This window comes from Ambystoma mexicanum, chromosome 10, assembly GCF_040938575.1.
Source record: "Ambystoma mexicanum isolate Mex_15411 chromosome 10, UKY_AmexF1_1, whole genome shotgun sequence".
Classification (NCBI taxonomy): Eukaryota; Metazoa; Chordata; class Amphibia; order Caudata; family Ambystomatidae; genus Ambystoma; species Ambystoma mexicanum.
The window spans coordinates 1677066971-1677086881 of record NC_090932.1 but is presented as its reverse complement, the minus strand read 5'-3'; the positions used below and the strand labels follow the sequence as shown (position 1 = coordinate 1677086881).

The 19911-nt window shown below is 56.2% G+C and overlaps 1 protein-coding gene and 1 non-coding gene across 2 annotated transcripts in view; one reads left to right on the top strand and one right to left on the bottom strand.

Annotated features, from left to right (window-relative positions):
• LOC138493101 (vomeronasal type-2 receptor 116-like) overlaps positions 1 to 19911 on the bottom strand; it is a 223856-nt gene that overhangs the window by 48759 nt on the left and 155186 nt on the right. The window lies entirely within an intron of this gene.
• LOC138496185 (5.8S ribosomal RNA) lies at positions 19635 to 19785 on the top strand. The gene has a single exon (XR_011277737.1). It is a non-coding gene; the product is annotated as a 5.8S ribosomal RNA (ribosomal RNA).

Below are 19911 nucleotides of genomic sequence, written 5' to 3'. Positions count from 1 at the left end.
CTCATCACGAGTTGGGCGGCAACCCTTAAAATCGTCAGTAACACTATCAGCGCCGATTTTAAGGGACTGTCGAATACCGAGTCCAAATACGGCCGGTGCCATTACAGCCGGCGCAAGTACAGCCGGCTGTACAAGCGTCGGCTGGAAAAGCGCCAGTAACCATTTGCGCTAAAACATTGCAATCACGAGTCTGGCGTAGGTGCAATTAGCGATAGAAAAGCGGCAGACAATCCGCCGAAAATACCCCCAGCAAAAAGCTGGAGGTAAAAGAACACAGGACACAGGCCACAGCAATAAGGGCCCAGGTGAAACCAATGGAAATCAGAGGCCTACAAAGGATCCACCCAAGCACAACACACCCTCCCCAACACCATGCTGCCATTTGGAGCAGGGAGCCTTGATGTGGACTTCTACCTGCTGCACCTGGAACTACATAGGCCAGCCAACCAGGCCAGGGCCCTGGGAGCGCAGGGGGTGGTGGGGATGAGGAGAAGGAGGAGGAGAGCAGCACCAGCAAGGCGGCCAGCCATACCCATGGTCAGGCCAACACCCTGGGCTCGGACTGATGGCCAGTTGGTGACTGAATATCGGCTGGACAGGGCAACCATCACCCAGTTGCTGGACACAATCCAGGCTGACATCGGCAGCCGTATAGCCATCAGCACAGCAGTACCTCCGCTAGTGTAGACGTGTCTGTGCTACAATTCCTCGGGACTGGCAGCTACCAACACACCATTGCCATGATGCATGGCATGGCCCAGTCCACATTCAGTGCCATGCTGGGACAGGTGCTGGATGCACTGTTGATCCATGTCAATGAGCACATTGCATTGCCAGCCACACAGGTACAGGTGAACCAGCTGAAGGGTCAATTCCATGCCATTGCCCAAGTCCCGAATGTAATAGCAGCCCTGGACTACACACATGTACCACTCATACCACCCCAGGCACATGAGGCAGCCTACAGAAACCAGAAACATTACCATTCCCTGAATGTGCAGATGACATGTGGCCCTGACCTCACCTTCAGCCACTGCTCTGCCCGCTACCCAGGATCCACCCACGACTCCATGGTCCTGCGCAACAGTACCCCCGCCGACGTACATGGAAAGGCACCGAGGGCAAAACACATGGCTGCTGGGTGAGTACAAATGTATACCATAATGCATGTTAATCCACAACTGATGGGGCTGGTCACACACAATGAAATCCATGAATGTCAATAGGCAGCACCAGCAGTACAGCATTTCCAATCAAGCACCTTGCACAATAAACCTTGGACATGTCCAACACAGCAGAAGACACCCATTCAAGACGTAAAATGTGGCAGCACAGTGACATATGGAAGGCCTACCACCACAAAGCCTCCTGTGTGAGTAGCACTATGGCTTCCAACACTGACACAGTACAGACATCCCACCCTGCCCACCCGACAGTCATGCAAATGTAACACAAAAGTCTCCACATCCACAAATGCACCACACATAAGCAGACTGAGTAATGCCAATGTACATCCCACAAACCCTGTCCCCTGAATGTCCAATGAAATGCCTGGAGAACAGTACACAATAGTGACAACCAGCAAATGCAACAGCAGCCAAAAGGAATGGTATTGACACATGAAGTAGCACTTCTTGCATGCACAATCAGACTGAAGGGCCCCCTTCCCCAGTGACAAGTGAATGAGTACTGTTACATACTGAAACAGAGGCGTACCAAGTTGTGAGTGCCTCATGGAATCAATGCTGCTCCTAGCACAGCACACTCCACAATGTTAGTGACCAAATAACAAGTATGGCAACTGATGACTGAGCCCTGTACACCCACTGAACTTACCTTGTCCCCAAACCTGCTTTCTCTCCCCTGCAGGTGATTCTGGATATCCCCAGTACACATGGCTCATGATCCCTGTGCGTCATCCACACACTGCAGCGGAGCGGGCATACAACATTGGCCATGCATGTACACAGATCTGTGTGGAGAGGGCATTGGGACTACTGAAGACACGCTTCCGGTGCCTAAACCGTACGGGGGGCATTGATGTATGCACCCGAAAAAGTTGGAAAAATTGTACTGACATGTACCATGCTGCACAACATCTGCTGTCGCAGGAATGTGCCACTGCCCCCTGATGCTCATGTACAGCCACCTGAGGATGGGAGTGAAGGTGATGACGTGCCTGAAGGTGTTGCACGTGCACAAAGGGTTGGGCTGAGGGAGGGGAGGTTGGCCAGACAGGGATTGATTGATGTTTTTTTTGATACGGGTGAAGGCTACATTTAACACTTGTCACTTCAACATTAAAGAGCACTTTATCACAATCACTACTGTCCATGCTTTGTGATTTTTGAAACGTGATTTATTCTCAGTTTAACAATCCCCCCTCCCCCCAGTGAACTCCCCACAACAGTGTAGGTAGGTGCATGCTTGTTATCAGGGCACCCACAACGATGCCATGTCCGACTAGGATGGTCGTGGGCACTTTCCTTGTCCAGGCCCCTCTGGTGTGTGTGACCTCAGGTGGCGCATAGAACGGCGCCTAGGAGACGGCTCAAGGGATCCCTCCGTGGGTGTAGTGGAGGTTGATGGGACTGAGCCGGTTGCTTGCATGTGCTGTCGAAGAAGGTTGTTCCCCTCCCTTGTCGGCTCAGCAAGTGCTGATACTGCCTCGCACAACTCCCTCACCCTTTGTCCAAACCCTTTCAGGGCTGCAGTGCATTGCTCCACCACTCTGCGTGTGCGCGCATTGTCACGCGCTATGTACTTGCATCCATGGCGTATTGGATGCACTGATGGCCTTGATGTGCCGGCTGTGCACTTTGGCCATGGATTCAACTTTGGCCTGTTTGGCCTCGATCACGTCCAGTCGGCCCATCACTGCTGCCCCCGTGATGAAGGGTACCCGTGGTGTGGCAGGTGCTGGCCTGCCACTTGTGCGCTGTTGGGAGGGGGGCTGCATGGGGACATGTTGCCGGGTGGGATTGGACTGCCGGGCTCTGAGTGCCGGTCTTCAGAGCTGCCATATGATGGCGTGTCTTCGTCTGGTTGTGGTGTGCGGACACGACGCACATGCACAGGTGGGGTTTGTGCTAGCTGTGTGCCTGGCCCTGGGGTCCCCTGTGGTGTCACCATCCCTTCAGCGTCACTGCTTCCGGGTGAATGCAGACGTCCTGCCTGATGCGCACGTGGATGTGTCACTCCCATGTCGGGCTCCGATCCACAGGTGAGTCCCTCTGCATCGGGGCTATGCCTGGTGGCTTGGGCCATGCTGGTCATGGATTCCCTGTGGGCATGTGGGTGCTGCAGCGGTCGGCTTGGGCTGCGTTGTGGTGAATGGGGGGTGGCCTGCATTGGTTCCCTTCCGTGCAGCCCCTTTGTTGGGTGGTGGTGCTGGTGGAGGCTAGCTGCCTCGGGCGCCGTGATGGTGTGGCCTCCTCCCCATCATCTGCATCCCGTGGGGTTTGCCGTGTGCCTGTGGGGTACGTAGGGTGTGGTTTGAGTTCAAGGCAACCTACATTAGTATCAAGCAGTTCATGCCATCAAGTGGAATTGAAGACAGTATCAATTATGCATTCAACTTGCATTTTGTTCAGTCGCCATGTGGTGCTTGGTTTGAGTGTGGAGGTACACTGCATGGGAATGTTTGTGTGACAAGATTACATGCAGGGTTGTGGTGCACTGCACTCAGGGTCCTGGGGGGTGTATTCTTGCACACTCACACTCTACGTAGCTGTCCCATGGCTATGGATGTCTGTCCCCTACCCCTTCTATTGATGCACTGCACTTGCAGGGTAGTCTAGGCAGCACTACGGTTCAATGGATCAAGGGGTCACTTATGGGTGTCTGCAGTGCCTCACACGCGTTTCTTCACATTCATTCACCCAGGGTCTGCATTTGTAGTACTTTCAGTTGCATGCATTTGGGGTAGGACTCACCTGCAGTCGGATCAATGCCAGTGCCTGCCTCCGCTCCACCAATTCCCTCGATGGTGCCGATGTCAATCAGGGCTGTCATCTTCTCCTCCCAAGGTGTGAGTTCGGGTGGGGGTGGTGGTGGCCCTCCTCCAGTGCCCCTGCTTGCACTCCTGTGCTGTGAGAGGATGCCGCGGACTCTCACACGCAGGTCGTTGAGGCGCTTGCGGCAATCCTCACCATCCCGGGGCACGCGCCCCACTGCAGTGACCCTTTGGTTGAGGTTGCGCCAAATCTGTGCTCTGCGCTGCCCACTGGTTTTGCGCTACTGCAGCTCTTCATGATGGATCTCAGCCTCCACCACCAGTACAGCCAGCTCCCGGTCGCTAAATTTGGGCTTTCTCACTCTGTCCAGGGCAGACTTGCCCCTAGTGCGCTCCTGTGACATGATTCGGTGTTCAATGGGGTGGATGGCTTCCAGGGGCTGTGATATCCGAGGGATTGTGATTTCCAAGATGCCCGCTGCTTTGTTTCCGTTCCGGCGGTGACGCGTTTCCTGCGTGCTAATAGCGCGCACTCATGGCATGCGCTATTAGCGCAATATGGCTGTAGCGCACGGTGCGCCGGATTTACGGGTTCAACCCGTTGTGCGCTATTTGCGCTACCGCTATGTCCCTGTGCGCGTGCACGAAAAAAACTCTGGCGGATTATGCGCCGGGGGGCTTGGCGTTAGCGCTATTTACGTTCAACGGGAAAGCCGCTGCATTACCGCCGAACTCAGGATGAGGCCCTTAGCCAGCTCCTTGCATATTTGAAAGAGTTTGGCCGAGTTGTTAGATGCCAACGGGACACAGGCTTGAATGTGGACTCTCTTCTTGGTGAGGACAGAGAGTCGGTATTGCCTTTGGAGCAGGCGACAGGCCAATTTGTCAGAGGATGAACAAGAAGCCCTCCTTTTCCTCTCAGCTACTCTACACTTACGTTACAGTGTAGCTAGGTTGGAGTCATACCAGGAATTGCACTTGGCTTTGGGCTTCAAGCGGATCCTCATGACAGGGACAAGAGCATCAAGAGTATCAGAAATAGAAGAGTAGAGAAGGGATAGGGCTTTGTCCAGGTATTCTTGGCCAAACCCGTCTATGCTCTTCATCGATTGCAGCTACTTCAAAATTTTGCTGCCCACATTGCCACTAACACTCCTTATGGCACCCATGTCACCCACATTCTACGCTCACTTTATTGGCTGCCAGTTCAGAAGCAGGTTGTCTTTAAATCCCTCTGCATTGCTCATCGTGCCTATTAAGGCCTGGGAGGTAATATCTGCACAAACGATTTCAGCCATACCAGTTGGGCCATTCCCTTCGATCAGGCAATGGCCGGCTTCTTATCATTCCCCGGTTTCAACAGGTTTGGATGGGTGGTGGTTCATTCTCAGGCTGCAGCGGCCAAGCTGTGTAATGCTTTGCCGCCACCTCTCCGGGCCACAGTTCACCATTTTAGGTTTCATTGTCTCCTAAAAACTAATTTATTCTAGGCTCTTATCCCCTCGGTTGTGTCTTTCTTAAGTGCCATGATGCCTCTGGCAAACACGCGCTCTATTAAAGATACTAACATAACATAACTAACACTCTGCTATCCCAGCATGTGAATCTGGAGTTGGAAAGTCATCTAGTAAGTATGGCAAGTAGTCTGTTATATTTCAACTCTGCACAGAGGGAATAGGATTGGTGTTTTTCCTTGCATACACATTCTAAGTGAATCACTTCCTCATTTCACAGCGGTCAGTAATCATTTGTAATTTATCCCAGGGTAATGGCTAGTTCCCATCTGAGAAACCGACCATAGCAATGGCCCCCCCACTCTTCTTCATGTGACTTCTGACGTCATCCGTGTGATTTTCCAGAGCACTTTTAGTCAGCGCTGAGCGGGATTCTTGAAACAGGAAGGCTCTGGCTGCCGGTGCAAGTGCAACCGGAGTCTGCATGCCTTTGGCTTGCAGTGGTTGGGGTGGGCATTTTCTTCAGGATACCGGGAACATTTCTGCAAGACCCTGGAGCGTCCGACTTCGTCTTGTCCCATTTCATTTTTCTGAGCGAGAAGTCACTGACTGCCAGGCTGCAGGAGCAGCAGCAGTCTATGTGATCTTGGCTGCCATGCTGCAGGAGCAGCAGCAGTCTGTGTTATCTTGGCTGCCAGGCTGCAAGGGCAGCAGCAATCTGTGTGCTCTTGGTTGCCAGGCTGCAGGAGCAGCAGCAGTCTGTGTGCTCTTGGCTGCCAGGCTGCAAAGGCAGCAGCAATCTGTGTGCTCTTGGTTGCCAGGCTGCAGGAGCAGCAGCAGTCTGTGTGCTCTTGGCTGCCAGGCTCAAGGGCAGCAGCAATCTGTGTGCTTTTGGCTGCCAGGCTGCAGGAGCAGCAGCAATCTTTGTGCTCTTGGCTGCCAGGCTGCAAGGGCAGCAGCAATCTGTGTGCTCTTGGCTGCCAGGCTGCAGGAGCAGCAGCAATCTGTGTGCTCTTGGCTGCCAGGCTCAAGGGCAGCAGCAATCTGTGTGCTTTTGGCTGCCAGGCTGCAGGAGCAGCAGCAGTCTGTGTGCTCTTGGCTGCCAGGCTCAAGGGCAGCAGCAATCTGTGTGCTTTTGGTTGCCAGACTGCATGAGCAGCAGCAGTCTGTGTGCTCTTGGCTGCCGTGCTGCAAGGGCAGCAGCAGTCTGTGTGCTTTTGGCTGCCAGGCTGCAGGAGCAGGAGCAATCTGTGTGCTTTTGGCTGCCAGGCTCAAGGGCAGCAGCAATCTGTGTGCTCTTGGCTGCCAGGCTGCAGGAGCAGCAGCAATCTGTGTGCTCTTGGCTGCCGTGCTGCAAGGGCAGCAGCAGTCTGTGTGCTTTTGGCTGCCAGGCTGCAGGAGCAGCAGCAATCTGTGTGCTTTTGGCTGCCAGGCTCAAGGGCAGCAGCAATCTGTGTGCTTTTGGTTGCCAGGCTGCAGGAGCAGCAGCAGTCTGTGTGCTCTTGGCTGCCAGGCTGCAAAGGCAGCAGCAATCTGTGTGCTCTTGGTTGCCAGGCTGCAGGAGCAGCAGCAGTCTGTGTGCTCTTGGCTGCCAGGCTCAAGGGCAGCAGCAATCTGTGTGCTTTTGGCTGCCAGGCTGCAGGAGCAGCAGCAATCGTTGTGCTCTTGGCTGCCAGGCTGCAAGGGCAGCAGCAATCTGTGTGCTCTTGGCTGCCAGGCTGCAGGAGCAGCAGCAATCTGTGTGCTCTTGGCTGCCAGGCTCAAGGGCAGCAGCAATCTGTGTGCTTTTGGCTGCCAGGCTGCAGGAGCAGCAGCAGTCTGTGTGCTCTTGGCTGCCAGGCTCAAGGGCAGCAGCAATCTGTGTGCTTTTGGTTGCCAGGCTGCAGGAGCAGCAGCAGTCTGTGTGCTCTTGGCTGCCGTGCTGCAAGGGCAGCAGCAGTCTGTGTGCTTTTGGCTGCCAGGCTGCAGGAGCAGCAGCAATCTGTGTGCTTTTGGCTGCCAGGCTCAAGGGCAGCAGCAATCTGTGTGCTCTTGGCTGCCAGGCTGCAGGAGCAGCAGCAGTCTGTGTGCTCTTGGCTGCCAGGCTGCAAAGGCAGCAGCAGTCTGTGTGCTCTTGGTTGCCAGGCTGCAGGAGCAGCAGCAGTCTGTGTGCTCTTGGCTGCCATGCTGCAAGGGCAGCAGCAATCTGTTTGTTCTTGGCTGCCTGAGAATACAATTTGCATTTTCTTTGGGATACTGTGAACGTTCCTGCAAGACACCAGATTAAGATGGGGGAGCGAAAAGTTACATTTACTCTAAAAATCATGTTCAGCTATTCAATGTGAAAGGTATGGGGGGTTGCAAAAAGTAACAGGGACAATGGATGGTGGTGTTTAACTGATAAAAGGGGGCTAATAGAGTATTTTAATGTTTCATGAGGGTGTGTTTTAGGATGGGGCATATTGTTGTGGGTACGGAGGGATGGGGCACATTGGTGTGGGTCTGGAGGGAAAGATAGGGACATAGGGGTGTGGGTCTGGAGGGAGAGATGGGGACACAGTGGTGTGGGTCTCGAGGGAGGGATAGGGACACAGTGGTGTGGCTCTGGAGGGAGGGATAGGGACACAATGGTGTGGGTCTGGAGGGAGGGATATGGACACAGTGGTGTGGGTCTGGAGGGAGGGTTGGGTCACGTTGGTGTGGGTCTGGAGGGAGGGTTGGGATACAGTGGAGTGCGTCTGGAGGGAGGGTTGGGGCATATTGGGGTGGGTCTGGAGGGAGGGTTGGGGCACATTGGTGTGGGTCTGGGGACAGGGATGGGGCACATTGGTGTGGGTCTGGAGGTAGGGTTGGGGCACAATGGTGTGGGTCTGGAGGGAGGGTTGGAGCACATTGGTGTGGGTCTAGGGACAGGGATGAGCACATGTGGGTCTAACGACAGGGATGGGAAACATTGGTGTGGGTCTGGGGACAGGGATAGGTACCATTGGTGTGGGTCTGGGGACAGGGATGGGGAACATTGGTGTGGGTTTGGGGACAGGGATGAGGCACTTTGGTGTGGGTCTGGGGACAGGGATGGGGAACATTGGTGTGGGTCTGGAGGGTGGGCTGGGGCATCTTGGTCTGGGGGCAGGGATGGGGCACATGGGTGTGGGTCTAGACGGAGAGGTTAGGTACAGTGGGTCCGGAGGGTGGCATGGGTCATCTACGTGTGGGTCGGGAGGGTGGGATGGGACATCTTGGTGTGGCTCTGGAGAGAGGGGATGGGGCACATTGGTTTGTGTTTGATGAGAGGGATCGGGGATATTGGTCTGTGTATGGGGGAGGGATGGGGGCACATTGTGGTTCTGGGGAGAGGGATGGGGCATCTTGCTGTGTGGATGGAGGGATGGTGGGTACTTGGTGGGGTCTGCAATGGATGGGGGCACATTGGTGTCAGTCTGGAACAGGTACAGGGCATCTGTTGTTCTGGAGAGTGGGATGGGACATCCTGGTGTGAGTGGGATGGGGGCATCTGTGTGCATCTGGGGGTGGGATAGGGACATCTTGGTGTGGCTCTGGAGGGAGTGGATGGAGGCACATTGGTGTGGGTTTGATGGAAGCGGAGAGGGCACATTGGTGTGGGTTTGATGTGAGGGACAGGGCGCATTGGTGTGGATCTGCGTGGAGGGATAGGGCATCCTGATTTGGGTTCGATGGGGACAACGATGTGGGTCTGGATGGAGGCATATTGGTGTGGGTTTGATGGGAGGGATGGGCACATTGGTGTGGGTCTGGGGAGGGATGGGGGCACATTGGTGTGGGTCTGAAGGGAGAGATGGTGGCATCTTGGTGGGGGCTGCAATGGATGGGGCACATTGGTGTTGGTCTGGAACAGGTATGGGGCATCTGTTGGTCTGGAGGGTGGGATGGGTCATCTGAGGATGGGATGGGGCATCTTGGTGTGGCTCTGGAGGGAGGGGATGGGGGCACATTGGTTTGGGTTTGATGGGAGGGATGGGGGATATTGGTCTGTGTCTGCGGGAGGGATGGGGTGCACTGTGGGTCTGGGGGAGGGATGGGGTATCTTGGTGGGGTCTACAATGGATGGGGGCACATTGGTGTCGGTCTGGGACAGGTATGGGGAATCTGTTGTTCTGGAGGGTGGGATAGGGTGTCATGGTGTGGGTGGGATGGGGACATCTTGGTATGGCTCTTGAGGGCGTGGATGGAGGCATATAGGTGTGGGTGTGATGGGAGTCGATGGGACACATTGGTGAGGGTTTGATTTGAGGGACAGGGCACATTGGTGTGGGTTTGCAGGCATGGATGGGTCATCCTTGTTTGGGTTGGATAGGGACAATGGTGTGGGTCCAGAGGGAGGGGATGGGGCACATTGGTGTGGGTTTGATGGGAAGGATGTGCACATTGGTCTGGTCAGGGATGGTGGCACATTGGTGTGGGTCTGGGGAGGGATGGGGCATCTGTTGTTCTGGAGGGTGTGATAGGGCATCCTGGTATGGGTGGGATGGGGTCATCATGTGTATCTGGGGGTGGGATAGGGACATCTTGGTAAGGCTCTTGAGGGAGTGGATGGAGGCATATAGGTGTGTGTATGATGGGAGTTGATGGGACACATTGGTGTGTGTTTGATTTCAGGGACAGGGCACATTGGTGTGGGTCTGCGGGCATGGATGGGGCATCCTGGTTTGGGTTAGATGGGGACAATGGTGTGGGTCGAGAGGGAGGGGATGGGGGCACATTGGTGTGGGTCTGGAACAGGTATGGGGCATCTGTTGGTCTGAAGGGTGGCATGGGTCATCTGAGGGTGGTATGGGGCATCTTGGCGTGGCTCTGGAGGGAGGGAATGGGCGCACATTGGTGTGGGTTTGATGGGAGGGAGGACATTGGTCTGTGTCTGGGGGAGGGATGGTTCATTCAGGTGTGGGTCTGGAGGGCAGGATGGGGGCATCTTGCTGTGTGGATGGAGGGATGGTGGCATCTTGGTTGGGGTCTGGAATGGATGGGGGCAAATTGGTGTCAAACTGGAACCGGTATGGGGCATTTGTTGGTCTGGAGGGTGGGATGAGGCATCCTGGTATGCATGACATGGGGACATCTATGTGCATCTAGAGGGTGGATGGGGCATGTTGGTGTGGCTCTGGCGGGAGGGATGGGGCATATTTGTGTGGTTCTGAGGGGAAGGGATAGGGCATCTTGGTGTGGGTCTGGGCAAGGATGGGGCACATTGGTGTGAATCTGCAGGGAGGGATGGGCCATCCTGGTTTGGGTTGGATGGGGCCATCAGTGTGGGTCTGGAGTGAGGGCATGGGGGCACATTGATGTGGGTTTGATGGGAGGGACGAGCACTTTGGTCTGGGGAGGGATGCGGGCATATTGGTGTGGGTCTGGAGGGAGGGATGGTGGCATCTTGGTGGGGTCTGCAATGAATGGGGGCACATTGGTGTTGGTCTGGAACAGGTATGGGGCATCTGTTCATCTGGAGGGTGGCATGGGGCACATCGGTGTGGGTTTCATGGGAGGGATGGGGGCATTGGTCTGTGTCTGGGGGAGGGATGGTTCATCTAGGTGTGGGTCTGGAGGGCAGGATGGACGCATCTTTCTGTGTGGATAATAATTAGGCATTTAGGCATTTATATAGCGCTACGAACCCTCAGGTATCTGAGCGCTGCTTATTATTACCCACGGTGTGTGGTGCTCATTTATCGACCTCGGAAGGATGAAAGGCTGAGTTTGGCCCTGCCGGGATTCGAACCTGCGTTAACAGGCTCTGCACGGATGTCAAAGCGAGCGCTCTACTCACTGTGCCACTTGACCGGCTAGAGGGATGGTGGGATCTTGGTGGGGTCTGCAATGGATTGTAGCACCTTGGTGTCATTCAGTAACCGGTATGGGGCATCTGTTGGTCTCGAGGGTGGATTGGGGCATCCAGGTGTGGGTGCGATGGGGACATCTGTGTGCATCTGGAGCATGGGACGGGGCCTCTTGGTGTGGCTCTGGAGCGAGGGATGGGGCATATTGGTGTGGGTCTGCATGGAGGGATGGGGCATCCTGGTTTGGGTTAGATGGGTCCAGAGGGAGGGGATAGGGGCACATTGATGTGGGTTTGATGGGAGGGATGTGCACATTAGTCTGGGCAGGGATGGGGCACATTGGTGTGGGTCTGGGGAGGGATGGGAGAACATTGATGTGGGTCTGGAGATGGGATGGTGGCATCTTGGTGGGGTCTGCAATGGATGGGGGCACATTGGTATCAGTTTGGAACAGGTATGGGGAATCTGTTGGTCTGGAGGGTGGCATGGGTCATCTGAGGGTGGGATGGGGCATTTTGGTGTAGCTCTGGAGGAAGGGGATGGGGGCACATTGGTGTGGGTCTGGAGGGAGGGATGGTGGCATCTTGGTGGGGTCTGCAATGGATGGGAGCACATTGGTGTCAGTTTGGAACGGGTATGGGGCATCTGTTGGTCTGGAGGGTGACATGGGTCATCTGAGGGTGGGATGGGGCATTTTGGTGTGGCTCTGGAGGGAGGGAGGCAATGGGGGCACATTGGTGTGGGTTTGATGGGAGGGATGGGGGATATTGATCTGTGTCTGGGGAGGGATGGGAGCACATTGTGGGCCTGGGGGGATTGATGGGGGCATCTTGCTGTGTGCATGGAGGGATGGTGGGATCTTGGTGGGGTCTGCAATGGATGGGGGAACATTGGTGTCTGTCTCGAACAGGTATGGGGCATCTGTTCTGGAGAGTGGGATGGGGCATCCTGGTGGGGGTGGGATGGCGACATCTGTGTGCATCTGGGGGTGGGATAGGGACATCTTCGTGTGGCTCTGGAGGGAGTAGATGGAGGCACATTGGTGTGGGTTTGATGGGAGTGGATGGGTCACATTGGTGTGGGTTTGATGTGAGGGACAGGGCATGTTGGTGTGGGTCTGCATGGAGGGATGGGGCATCCTGGTTTGGGTTAGATGGGTCCAGAGGGAGGGGATAGGGGCACATTGGTGTGGGTTTGATGGGAGGGATGTGCACATTAGTCTGGGCAGGGATGGGGCACATTGGTGTGGGTCTGGGGAGGGATGGGAGAGCATTGATGTGGGTCTGGAGATGGGATGGTGGCATCTTGGTGGGGTCTGCAATGGATGGGGGCACATTGGTATCAGTTTGGAACAGTTATGGGGAATCTGTTGGTCTGGAGGGTGGCATGGGTCATCTGAGGGTGGGATGGGGCATTTTGGTGTGGCTCTGGAGGAAGGGGATGGGGGCACATTGGTGTAGTCTGGAGGGAGGGATGGTGGCATCTTGGTGGGGTCTGCAATGGATGGGAGCACATTGGTGTCAATTTGGAACGGGTATGGGGCATCTGTTGGTCTGGAGGGTGACATGGGTCATCTGAGGGTGGGATGGGGCATTTTGGTGTGACTCTGGAGGGAGAGAGGCAATGGGGGCACATTGGTGTGGGTTTGATGGGAGGGATGGGGGATATTGATCTGTGTCTGGGGAAGGATGGGAGCACATTGTGGGCCTGGGGGGATTGATGGGGGCATCTTGCTGTGTGCATGGAGGGATGGTGGGATCTTGGTGGGGTCTGAAATGGATGGGGGAACATTGGTGTCTGTCTGGAACAGGTATGGGGCATCTGTTCTGGAGAGTGGGATGGGGCATCCTGGTGGGGGTGGGATGGCGACATCTGTGTGCATCTTCGTGTGGCTCTGGAGGGAGTAGATGGAGGCACATTGGTGTGGGTTTGATGGGAGTGGATGGGTCACATTGGTGTGGGTTTGATGTGAGGGACAGGGCATGTTGGTGTGGGTCTGTGGGGAGGGATGGGGCATCCTGGTTTGGGTTGGATGGGGACAATGGTCTGGGTCTGGAGGGAGGGGATGGGTGCACATTGGTGTGGGTTTGATGGGAGAGACAGGCAGATTGGTCTGGGGAGGGATGGGACATCTTGGTGCGGTCTGCAATGGATGGGGCACATTGGTGTCCATCTGAAACAGGTGTGGGGCATCTGTTGGTCTGGAGGGTGGCATGTGTCATATGAGGGTGGGATGGGGCATCTTGGTGCGGGTCTGGAGGGAGGGGATGGGGGCACATTGGTGTGGGTTTGATGGGTGGGATCGGGGACATTAGTCTGTGTCTGGGGAGGGATGGTTCATCTAGGTGTGGGTCGGGAGGTAGGGATGGGGGTATCTTTCTGTATGAATGGTGGGATCTTGGTGGGGTCTGCAATGGATGGGGGGACATTGGTGTCAGTCTGGAACCGGTATGGGGTATTTGTTGGTCTGGAGGGTGGGATGAGGCATCCTGGTATGCATGACATGGGGACATCTATGTGCATCTGGAGGGTGGATGGGGCATCTTGGTGTGGCTCTGGCGGGAGGGATGGGGCATATTTGTGTGGTTCTGAGAGGAAGGGATAGGGCATCTTGGTGTGGGTCTGGGCAGGGATGGGGCACATTGGTGTGAGTCTGCAGGGAGGGATGGGCCATCCTGGTTTGGGTTGGATGGGGCCATCAGTGTGGGTCTGGAGTGAGGGCATGGGGGCACATTGGTGTGGGTTTGATGGGAGGGACAAGCACTTTGGTCTGGGGAGGGATGCGGGCATATTGGTGTGGGTCTGAAGGGAGGGATGCAGCATATTGGTGTGGGTCTGGAGGGAGGGATGGTGGCATCTTGGTGGGGTCTGCAATGAATGGGGGCACATTGGTGTTGGTCTGGAACAGGTATGGGGCACCTGTTCATCTGGAGGGTGGCATGGGGCATATTGGTGTGGGCCTGGAGGGATGGGATGGGGCACATCGGTGTGGGTTTCATGGGAGGGACGGGGGCATTGGTGTGTGTCTGGGGGAGGGATGGTTCATCTAGGTGTGGGTCTGGAGGGCAGGATGGACGCATCTTTCTGTGTGGATAGAGGGATGGTGGGATCTTGGTGGGGTCTGCAATGGATTGTAGCACCTTGGTGTCATTCTGTAACAGGTATGGGGCATCTGTTGGTCTCGAGGGTGGATTGGGGCATCCAGGTGTGGGTGCGATGGGGACATCTGTGTGCATCTGGAGCATGGGACGGGGCCTCTTGGTGTGGCTCTGGAGCGAGGGATGGGGCATATTGGTGTGGGTCTGCATGGAGGGATGGGGCATCCTGGTTTGGGTTAGATGGGTCCAGAGGGAGAGGATAGGGGCACATTGGTGTGGGTTTGATGGGAGGGATGTGCACATTAGTCTGGGCAGGGATGGGGCACATTGGTGGGAGTCTGGGGAGGGATGGGAGCACATTGATGTGGGTCTGGAGATGGGATGGTGGCATCTTGGTGGGGTCTGCAATGGATGGGGGCACATTGGTATCAGTTTGGAACAGGTATGGGGAATCTGTTGGTCTGGAGGGTGGCATGGGTCATCTGAGGGTGGGATGGGGCATTTTGGTGTAGCTCTGGAGGAAGGGGATGGGGGCACATTGGTGTGGGTCTGGAGGGAGGGATGGTGGCATCTTGGTGGGGTCTGCAATGGATGGGGCACATTGGTGTCTGTCTGAAACAGGTATGGGGCATCTGTTGGTCTGGAGGGTAGCATGGGTCATCTGAGGGTGGGATGGGGCATCTAGGTGTGGGTCTGGAGTTCAGGATGGGGGTATCTTGCTGTGTGGATGGTGTGATCTTGGTGGGGTCTGCAATGGATGAGGGCACATTGGTGTCAGTTTGGAACAGGCATGGGGCATCTGTTGTTCTGGGGATGGGATGGGGCATCCCGGTGTGGGTAGAATGGGGACCTCTGTGTGCATCTGGAGGGTGGGATGGGGACATCTTGGTGTGGCTCTGGAGAGAGTGGATGTAGGGACATCGGTGTCGGTTTGATGGGAGGGATGGGGCACTTTGATGTGGGTTTGATGTGAGCAGCGGTACACATTGGTGTGGGTTTGCAGGTAGGGATGTCAGCACATTGGTTTTGGTTTGATGGGAGGGACAGGGGACATTAGTGTGGGCAGGGATGGGGCATATTGGTGTTGGTCTGGAGGGAGGGATGGGGGCACATTGGTGTGGGTTTGATGGGAGGATGGGGGACAATGGTCTGTGTCTGGGGGAGGGATGGTTCATCCAGGTGTGGGTCTAGAGGGCAGGATCGGGGCATCTTGCTGTGTGGATAGAGGGGCAATGGCATCTTGGTGGGGTCTGCAATGGATGGGGGACATTGGTGTTGGTCTGCAGAGTGGGATGGGGCATGCTGGTTTGGGTTTGATGGGGACATTGGTGTGGGTCTGGAGGGTGGGGACGGGGCACATTGGTGTGGGTTTGATGGGTGGGATGGGCACATTGGTCTGGGGCACATTTGTATGGGTCTGGGGAGGGATGGTGGCATTTTGCTTGGGGTCTGCAATGGATGGGGGCACATTGGTGTCGGTCTGGAACAGGTATGGGGCATTTGTTGGTCTGGAGGGTGGGATGGGGCATCCTGGTAAGGGTGGGATGGGGACATCTATGTGCATCTGGAGGGTGGCATGGGGCATATTGGTGTGGTTCTGGAGCGAGGGATGGGGCATATTGGTGTGGGTCTGCATGGAGGGATGGGGTATATTGGTGTGAGTCTGCCTGGAGGGATGGGGCATCCTGGTTTGGGTTGGATGGAGACAACAGTCTGGGTCCAGAGGGAGGGGATGGTGGCACATTGGTGTGGGTTTGATGGGAGGGATGGGCACATTGGTCTGGGCAGGGATGGGGCACATTGATGTGGGTTTGTGGAGGGATGGGGGCACATTGGTGTGTGTCTGGGGGGAGGGATGGTGGCATCTTGGTGTGGTCTGCAATGGATGGGGGCACATTGGTGTTGGTCGGGAACAGGTATGGGGCATCTGTTGGTCTGGAGGGTGGCATGGGTCATCTGAGGGTGGGATGGGGAATCTTGGTGTGGCTCTGGAGGGAGTGGATGTAGGGACATTGGTGTCAGTTTGATGGGAGGGATGGGCATATTGGTGTGGGTTTCATGTGAGGGGTGGTGCACATTGGTGTGGGCAGGGATGGGGGCATACTGGTGTTGGCCTGGAGGGAGGGATGGGGGCAAATTGGTGTTAGTTTGATGGGAGGGAGAGGGGACAATGGTCTGTGTCTGGGGGAGGGATGTTTCATCGAGGTGTGGGTCTGGAGGGCAGGATGGGGGCATCTTGGGTCTGCAATGGATGGGGGACATTGGTGTTGGTCTGCAGAGTGGGATGGGGCATGCTGGTATGGGTTGGATGGGGACATTGGTGTGGGTCTGGAGGAAGTGGATGAGGCACATTGGTGTCGGTTTGATGGGTGGGACGGGCACATTGGTCTGGGGCACATTTGTGTCAGTCTGGGGAGGGATGAGGGCATATTGGTGTGGGTCTGGAGGGAGGGATGGTGACATCTTGGTTGGGATCTGCAACGGAAGGGGGCACATTGGTGTCGGTCTGGAACAGGTATGGGGCATTTGTTGTTCTGGAGGGTGGGAAGGGGCATCCTGCTATGGGTGGGATGGGGACATCTATGTGCATCTGGAGGGTGGCATGGGGCATATTGGTGTGGTTCTGGAGCGAGGGATGGGGCATATTGGTGTGGGTCTGCATGGAGGGATGGGGTATATTGGTGTGAGTCTGCGTGGAGGGATGGGGCATCCTGGTTTGGGTTGGATGGAGACAACAGTCTCGGTCCAGAGGGAGGGGATGGTGACACATTGGTGTGGGTTTGATGGGAGGGATGGGCACATTGGTCTGGGCAGAGATGGGGCACATTGATGTGGGTTTGTGGAGGGATGGGGCACATTGGTGTGGGTTCGATGGGAGGGATGGGCACATTGGTCTGGGCAGGAATGGGGAACATTGGTGTGGGCTTGTGGAGGGATGGTGGCATCTTGGTGCATTCTGCAATGGATGGGGGCACATTGGTGTTGATCTGAAACAGGTATGGGGCATCTGTTGGTCTGGAGGGTGGTATGGGTCATCTGAGGGTGGGATGGGGCATCTTGGTGTGGCTCTGGAGGAAGGGGATGAGGCACATTGGTGTGGGTTTGTTGGGATAGATGGGGAATATTGGTCTCTGTCTGTGGTAGGGATGAGAGCACATTGTGTGTCTGGGGGGAGGGATGAGGGCTTCTTGCTGTGTGGATGGAGGGATGGTGGGATCGTGGTGGGGTCTGCAATGGATGGGGGCACATTGGTGTTTGTCTGGAACAGGTATGGGACATCTGTTCTGGAGAGTGGGATGGGGCACCCTGGTGTGGGTGGGCTGGGGACATCTGTGTGCATCTGGGGGTAGGATAGGGACATCTTGGTGTGGCTCTGGAGGGAGTGGATGGAGACACATTGGTGTGGATTTGAGGGGAGTGGATGGGGCACATTGGTGTGGGTTTGATGTGAGGGACAGGGCACATCGGTGTATGTCTGTGGGGAGGGATGGGTCATCCTGGTTTGGGTTGTATGGGGACAATGGTGTGGGCCTGGAGGGAGGGGATGGCGGCACATTGGTGTGAGTTTGATGTGAGAGATGGGCACATTGGTCTGGGGAGGGATGGGGCACGTTGGTGTGGGTCTGGAGGGCAGGATGGGCGCATCTTGCTGTGTTGATAGAGGGATGGTGGGATCTTGGTGGGGTCTGCAATGGATGGTAACACATTGGTGTCGGTCTGGAACAGGTATGGGGCATCTGTTGGTCTAAAGGATGGATTGGGGCATCCGGTGTGGGTGCAATGGGGTCATCTGTGTGCATCTGGAGGGTGGGCTGAGGCATCTTGGTGTGGCTCTGGAGAGAGGGATGGGTGTTCATTGGTCAGGGGAGGGATCAGGGCATCTTGCTGTGTGGATGGAGGATGGGGCATCATGGTATGGGTCTTGAGGAAGGGATTGGGCATCTTGGTGGAGTCTGGATCGGAGGGGGCATTGTTGATCTGGAATGGAAGCACAGGGCATATGATAGGGGCACGTCAGGGAATGATGGAGCATGTGCATCTGAGTGAGGGCTGGAGCACTATTTGTAAGGAAGGGGGCATCTGGGTGTGAATGGAGGGATGGGGTATGAATGTCTGGAGAGAAGGATGTTGGTTTAAGGGAGTGGTGGGAGCATGTGTGTGTTGAAGGGATGGGGTGATCAGGTGTGAGTATAGAGAGAGGGCGGATGGCGCCATCTGAGTGTGAGACTGGAGGCAGAGGCAAAGCATATGGGTGTGGCTCTGAGAGGTGGAGCTTCTTGGTGTAGGTATGGACGGATGATTGTTGGTGTCTTTGTGTGGGTTCAGCGGGAGGGATGGTGGCATGTGGGTCGGGAGGGAGGTGGCATTTGGAAGGAGAAATGGGGCCCTTAAGTGTGAATTGGGGCTGGGGTATCTGCTTGTGAGTGGGGGCATGAAGGACCATTAACAGCGGAGCAGCCGGAGGGAGAGCCACAGGCCTGACCTCGATTGCATCCCAGACGTGCACACCCACAGCCCAGGGCACCTCTTCAAGAACGGTCTGGGGTGTGTGGGCAACCAGTTGCCGGGAAGTGGGTATTCCCTTCCACCATAGGGGGGTCCGCGACCCAGCAGATGGACGGGGATGCCTGGCAGGGTTGGGTTAACCTGCTGGGGATGTCCCCAACCACGCACAGGAAAGGGAGCGTGCACTCCTCTCTCTGACCCGTCAGCGGGTGGGCATTGGTGGGCACACCCGGTCAGCCGGGAAGCCCCGAGTAGCGGCATCCAGGAGCCAAGGGAAACCTGACTGCTCTCAAGGGGCGCCTCCCCAGGCATACAGGGGCTCTGCATGCCAGGCACGTGCCCTGAGCTATGGCGCAGCAGGTTTACACGAAGGGTAGGTGTTGTGGTCCAGCCGCCCACATCTGTCGGTGAACGATGGCCAGGTCAGCTGACGCAGCAGGTCTTGACCAGGTACCTAGAGCTCAGCCCCATTTGGCCAGCTGGACTTTGAAGACTCTAGCGGTCCCACCCTGCCTGCGCTGTCTCTGGCCTGCCTCGCCGTCCATCCCCCAGGATCCCCCAAAAGGAGTGCAGAAGGGGTCAGGGAAGGATGAGTGGATCGAGACGGGTGGGCCGGTGGCAGAGCGGTCTGCCTCCATCCCCATGGGAAGCACTGTGCAGGTTTCCAGGGCCAAGCACCAGTTTTTTTGTTTTCTTTTTAAACCACAACGGTCTTGGCCGAGCTAGACAGGGTGCTGGGCTGTCTCCCCACAGGCGGCGCTGCCTCCCTCCAGCCTCTCCTACACCGGCAGGGGCAGGCTGACATCTGGAACAAAAAAAAGTTGCCTGTGACTCTTGGTGGCGGATCACTCGGCTTGCGCATCAATGAAGAACGCAGCTAGCTGCAAGAATTAGTGTGAATTGCAGGACACATTGATCAACACTTCGAATGCACCAGGCGGCCCCAGGTTCCTCCCGGGGCTACCCCTGTCTGAGGGTCGCTTGTACTTCAATCTCCCTGGGGTTCCGTCCCATGGGTGTGGCTTGAGCTGTCACAGGGACCCCGTTCCCTTTGTCCCCCTAAGGGCAGACCCCAATTAGCACCGTAGCAGGATCGCTGGACCTGG